Genomic DNA, 5,917 nt, shown 5'->3' with positions numbered 1-5,917 from the left:
TCATATCATGGGACAATCACACAGAAACTGACATTCTTGAGAGTTAAATATTTGGTATATGTGAACAGCTAGCTCTAATTGGCATAACTGTATGGTACCAAAACGATTTAGCTTACAACCACATGAAAGTCTAAGTAAAAACCCTCGGAACATGAATATCAATAGGTTTAAGACAGCTAGCTGTAATCATTTTTCTTTGTAGTTTTGTCAGGGTTCTGCAAGGCAGGATAGTAGACCCTCTGTGTCACCAGCTCAGTTGGCAGAGACGTGCACAGGGCGCAGGGTCGCAGGTGAGGGTGCTGCGCTGCGGGCAACTGCCAGGTTGCGGCCCCCATGCTCGCAGAAGCAGGTGACTGCTGACAGGCAGAACGAGGGACAAAGAGTAGTCAGACAAGCCAGAGGTCAGGGCAGGCAGCGACCAGGAGTAGTCAAGGTCAAACCGAGGTGGATACACAAATAATCAGGAACAACGGGATCGAACAACAGGGACCTGGAAGCAGAGCCAAAGGAACTCCTTGTTCAGCCAACTTCCTGTTGCCAGTCACTTCCTTATATAGGGAAGGTCGGGTGATGGATGGAAGCCATGTGACCTCCTGGCACCTTTACCTACCACCAGAGGGAGTGCTGGAGACTAGAGGTAGATGATGTTCACATCTCTACAAGCAGGGGGAGCGTGTCTATGGAACCCTCTGGTCCTCTGAAGGAGGGGAGCAGATGACTGGGAGTCACATGATCTGGACCAGGAAGTCAGCTGAGGATGTGATCCCTGAGCAGAGTTGGTGCTGGGAGCAGGGGAGTGCAAGGTGGATGACACTGAAGGGGGCACAGATCCCCTGGTCCTGCAGGGATCTGTGACAATTATTCTACAAATGTGCTCAGTATATAAGTTTGTACTTATCTCAAAAATAACCCAGCCCATAACAAACTGAAATTTGGCCACTGGTAAGTGTTGCAGTTCGTTCTACTTAATAAGAAATTGTAATTGGTGCTATTAGGTGGTAGCTATTTTTTTTTATTATTTTGGAAGTTGATTACCTTCTGAAGTTGGCTGCTTCATACCTTGTGTGCATTTTACTATTTCTTGCTTTCAGCATTCTACTATATAGGAATGGAATTTTTAGTGAACTGTTTATTTTATATGTTAAAGAGAAACATGACTAAGGTAGAGAATATGAAAACGCTCACCCTTACAACAACCACCCTGCTCTCAGCAACCACCATCCCTCGTAATAAAACAAGCTACACTTTCTTTGGTAAAAATATGGCCATAGCAGCCCATTTTATTGCTACAACCTTTAGAAATCAACCTTTCAAAACATTTAACAATCATTTTAAAACATTTTAAAACATTTTCCACACATTTTAAACATTTTCCAACATTTTAAAAAACAGTTATAATTTTACTTAAAAGGTCCATGAGAGTGCCACTCTTCTACTAACTCTTCCCAAAAACTATTGTTCCCCAAAACAGGCTCCCAGCTGCTACCATGCCAGCTCGGGAGCAGTCAGCGGGCATCTTCCGCTCCCTCCTTGCCCCATGACAACCCAGTGTCGTGTGGGGCTCCATTTTGCAAGAACTCCATACCTTGATGGGTTCCCAATCCTCAATTGTTTTTGATTTTAACTCCCATGGACCAACCGAGTCGCCTCGCTGCCATGACTTAACCCCAACCCCCCTGGACCTTAAACTTAAGGAGGGAAGTTAGGAAATTTTTCTTCCTTGACGTCTCTTCATCAACTGACCTCTCCCCTCAGTTGCCTGCCCCCCTTATAACTGCCCTTTAACCTGCCCATCAGACCACCATCACCCCATAAACAAATTAACCCTTCCTCTTCCGACTTCCCTTCTCACCCAGTCATGTGGCCCTTCGCATAAAATTTTTTTCTTATTTTTGCTACAGGCCATCTTTTCTAATGCAGTACCCCTTAGCAATCTATTTAAATAAATGTTTTACAGATGTAACTTTAGTCCATAGTTTGCACACCATCAACGTCTTTGAGCCAGCAATGAATAACAAATTTATGTTTCTTGAGAAAATTTAAAAATGTGTTAAGTCATAGAGGTTGTAAAACATAAAAGGGTCAGAAAATTACCTAGAAATCTATGTGCTTCCTAAACATATTCCTTTATTATTCCCAGTAATCTTGTAGTTTCTTGAAAAACAATTCAAACTCTGTATTTTACAGAACAGAAAAACAAAATATATATTGGTTTTCCGACCCATCACAATTTTGTTCAGCTGATTTGTTGCTTGATTTTCTTATCTATTTTCCTGCAGACATTTCCATGGTCACAGCCAGTCTAATTACACAATACTTTCTAACCCTCATTTCCTAAATTGTAAGATCAGTGGGAACTTAAAAAGAAAGGAAAGATATGTATCTCAAACTCCATTCATTGAAAGTAAAGCTAAGAATTCCATTCCCCATCACTGGTGTAAAAGCTTTGACTTTAAAACCAATGCATTCGAATCTAAAAAAAATTATTTCACCGATATGTGTAATAATTTCACATTATTAATATTGCATGCATTTCTATAAACACAGCACAGGTTAGTTTTACGCTGTACCACTGCTGACAACTATACCTAGAAAGCCTTCTGTAAGGATTCTTCTTACTAAAATACATTGCAGAAATAATTTGAACAGTGTTTGTATTGCAGTTACAGTGAGTTCAGCACACAAGAAAACATAACTGTTACTCAACTGTTAATGTCTCAGTGCTGTGAATTGTAGTGTGTGCCAACTTGGCCATACACATCAAATCTACCAGGGAAACGTTCCAACTGCTAAGCTCCTTGATTCTTGACAGCCACTTGTCAGGCATGTAATAAAAAACATCAGCAGACAACCTCAATATAAGTTTTTTTTAGAGAAAGATTGTTCCTGGTAATTTGATAATAGTTAGGTATTTATAGATAGTAGATAACCTTGCCCAGTGTAGCCATGTATATTTAGATTGAAGAACAATCGTATATTTAAAGCCCTGTCCACAACTATGAATTTAACGAGAGAAGAGCAGCGAGAGAACCATGAGGAACACTGCCAAGGAAAGTAAAGGTAGAGTTGCTGTTGAAAGAGTTTTGGATTGTGCAGTCAGATAACCAACGATTGAACCAAGTAAGGGCAGTCTACTAATACCAATAGAATGCAGTGTCTGGAATAGAAGGTGGTGGTTGACACTATCAAAGGTAGAAGAAAGATCCAGGAGATGGAAGGGAAAAGTTATGGCTTTGAGGAAGTCATTGGTTGTTTAATTTAAGTTTGTGGTTGAAAGCCAAATTGAAGGGGGTCAGGTTGGAAATTGAAATAAAGTATTATGTTAATCTTTTGTAAATCAGGGGCTCCAGTATTTGTGTGGCCCATGGAAGATGCAAAGTAGGGAGTTAACTAGAAACTAGAGAGTTTTTGATATATTATTATCCAGTATATCCATATAACAGCAACATATTACACAGTGCTGTACAAAGTCCATAGTCATGTCACTAACTGTCCCACAAAGAGGCTCATACTCTCATGTCCCTACCATAGTCATATGTCATTATCACAGTCTAGGGGCAATTTAAGGGGAAACCAATAAACCTAACTGCATGTTTTTGGAATATGGGAGGAAACTGGGGTACCTGGAGGAAACAGAGGGAACCTGCACACTCTATGCAGATAGCGTCCTGGCCTAGATTCAAACCTGAGACCTAGTGCTGCACAGGCCAACTGTGTGTGCTAACCTCGGAGCTGCTGTGCTGCATATATATATATATATATATATATATATATATATATATATTGTATTGAAAAGACAATTCCATGTTTAAAGGCTCAGGATAAAATACCAGTGTAGAGTGAGAAGTTAAACAATTCAAACGGTGCAAGGGAAAGTGTGGAGGTAGAAATGGTCCAAGTCAGACGGGATTAGGTCAAGTGAATGAGTGAAGGGAGGTGGTAAGATAAGAGAGGTGACTACATCTATATTAAAAAAGGTTAAAAAAGATGAGGGAGAGGGAGAAGTTACAAGCGGATGAAGGTGGTGTAGTTTAGTCAGCTAAGATATCATATCTGATTTTTTTTTCTTAATGTAGGGTGCTATTTCTTGGGTGGAGAAGGTAGCAGTAGGGGCAGTGGGGTGTTGGATTAATCAAACATGGAAAAAAATTAGCTTTGATAATATGCTTAGGAAGATAGGAGTAGTACATGTGAAAAGTACATTTGGTTGGTAACACTAAGTGTGGTGTTGAAGTAATGTACAGTAGTTTGGCATTCACACTTATATTCAGCTGCACTTAAAGCTTCTTGCATTTATTTTGTGTTAGTGTTGTGCTATGGGCTTGTGCTAGTGAGGCAAAGGACAACTTTGTTCAGAATTCATAGTCGAGCATGGTTGTAGTAAGTGGGGCTAGAAGAGATGGGAAGGTAAGTTGCTCAATAGGTAAGGGTACAATGTTTAAAGAAGATAAGATCAAGTGCATGTCCAGCAAGGCATATAGGGCCATGTATGTTTTGCAGCAAACCAAGGAAGCTGGAGTATAGTTAGCAACTTGACTTGGGATGGGGGGTCCAGAGTCATCTGTTGTACTATAGAAGTCACGAAAGGACTTAGTTGTTCAGGAATAGGAACAGGAGGCTTGCATTGTACATGGGAAAGTTACAGGTCCCCCACATTGTGAAAGTAGTAAAAGGAGGCAGTGGTAAGGAGCGAAGGATCCCTCCTGGTACAGAAGTCTATGTAGAAGATCTAAGGAGCCACTGGAACTAATAGAGGAAGAAAGTAATAAAAAAACGGTAATGTTTTATGGAAAAGCAAATGGTGTTGTAATGCTTGACAGTCCATGGATGTCTTTTACTTTCTGACCAGTTTGGGATCCATGCAACTACCAAGGGTTCTCATTTGGGATATCTGCCTGTTTCCATTTTTTCAGGGGGGATTTAAAGGACTTGGGGCAGATTACCAATATTTAAATTTCTCAATCAACTCCTGTAGAAGTGGACTGGTTCCACAAAATGCATTGAGCAAAAAAGAATAACAGATTGGGATTGATGTTTTAACTGTTTTTATTGATATAAGATTGTATGTTATTCTAAATGAAAATCACTGTATACAAAATAACTTTAAAAACTATAAAAAAACTAAAAAAACTATAAACTAAAAACTATATGTGAACATTTGCCTTGAAAGTCCCTAGCTGCTGTGACATCTTTTTGAGGAACGTTTTTTTGCAATTCCCCTAGAATAATCAAACATGAGTGTTTGAAACCTTGCTATTCAGGAGTGTAAGGGTGTCTCAATGATCCTCTCCCTATTCCTACCCTCCCAATCACCACACACACACACACACACACACACACAATTAAACTATATATACCTTGATCCCATGGGTTTTTGGCCGGTGGTGCCAACAAAAGTGGAGAGTACTTACTTCAACAGCGTTCAGGTAATAACATGTAAGCACCATTAAGTTCTGCAATACTATTAGCTTATACCAGTGCAGGGTTGTGTCCATTACAACCTGAGCTCAGGGAAAGTGGGCTGAATAATGCATATAAAATAAAAGCTTGGTCGGTGAAGGAAAGCAATTGTTGCAAGAAACAGCTCTGGCCTGAATGTAAGTATTGTATCAAAAGTTCATTTTTTTTAAATTTTGGACTGTAATTTTTGTTGATTTTGCTCAATTTCTGCTTTAAATGCTTTTAAACTCATAATGGTCTTTTACTACTCACCTAAAGGATGATTTTAATTTTGAGTTAGGTAGGCATGGACCACCGCTGTCAGGAATCCCACCATGAGAAGTGGCAGGAGCGTTTCCTTGAGTGAATATAGACAGAAAGTGGTTACAGAGAGGCAGCACTCATAATCAACAAAAGATGCATGAAAACAGAACAAGTATTTTATTGCCATTCACTTAGTGTTTACTTCTTTAAATAT

This window comes from Pyxicephalus adspersus, chromosome 2 (assembly GCF_032062135.1).
Source record: "Pyxicephalus adspersus chromosome 2, UCB_Pads_2.0, whole genome shotgun sequence".
In the NCBI taxonomy this organism is placed as follows: Eukaryota; Metazoa; Chordata; class Amphibia; order Anura; family Pyxicephalidae; genus Pyxicephalus; species Pyxicephalus adspersus.
This window is presented reverse-complemented; position numbering follows the sequence as displayed.